Genomic DNA, 1,103 nt, shown 5'->3' with positions numbered 1-1,103 from the left:
GCAGATGATTTTCTAACCCAAACTATCAATTCCCCTACTACCTCTTCGGTAACCTGACTGGAATTGTGCATCCTATGGCCCATTTGATGAAGAAAAGAAAAAAGGACATACATAAAAGAAGATCATAAGGAAAATACATGTAAGCTAGAAACTATTAGAAAACATTATGTTCCTAAAAGATAAGGCTGCATAGTACTCCCTTCGTCCGGAAAAAATTGTCCCAAGCTGGTCCATCAAATGGATGAATCTAGCACTAACTTGATGCTAGATACATCAATTTAAGGGACAAGCTTTTCCGGACGGAGGGAGTATGATTTATTTTTTAGGTTTATGTAGACAACGGAAGAGAGAGCAACATTCCCGGGCTCTACATTAGAAAATGCACAGGCGAGCTAATAGGTGGCTTGGAAAAAAATACTTTTTCTTAAAGATCTGAAATTGGCAAGGGCGATGCATCCGGGACAGCCAAGAGAAATTCCATTTGTCGACCGTTAGCTGCAGGATCGTACTGTCGTCGCCGTGTCTGTCTCTTCACTGTCGTGCTCTAGAGTCAGAGCAGCAGTCCAGATCGTACTACGTTATGGTCCCGATGATAACGTGCGTGGGATCATGCGGGTTTCGTTGCCTTGACTCTTCTCTTCTCTTCTCGTACGCACACGCTGTTTGTCTGCACCACATGATGATGCGTACATAGATATAGAGGACAGGCCAGTGTTCGTGACTGTGATAATCACAGGCCACAGCTAGAAGACAAGCTAATTAAGGTTGGTTGTGAGTCCCAGTCTCAGAATTGCCCTGTCCTCTGGAGACATGTATTACTCCATCCGATCCAAAATAAAGGTCGTGGTTGTAGTTCAAATTTGATGAAGTATTTTTTTATTGGTTTTAAAAGGGATTGATAATTTTCAGAAACTAGGATTTCATCCAGCTTTCCAGATAAAGAAACATCACCAATACAACCACGAATCCAAGTTTAACCAAGTAATCTCTGTGTAAAAAGCTTAGTTATTTCTGGTTTTCATCGTACTGCCGCGATTGAAGATGCATAAATCAAAAGTTTTCCGCAAATAAAAAAACAAGTAATCTCTAGCGCTATATACACT

The sequence above is a fragment of the Triticum aestivum genome, unplaced genomic scaffold (genome assembly GCF_018294505.1).
Source record: "Triticum aestivum cultivar Chinese Spring unplaced genomic scaffold, IWGSC CS RefSeq v2.1 scaffold69951, whole genome shotgun sequence".
Taxonomy (NCBI): Eukaryota; Viridiplantae; Streptophyta; class Magnoliopsida; order Poales; family Poaceae; genus Triticum; species Triticum aestivum.
Note: the sequence above shows the minus strand (reverse complement) of the source record.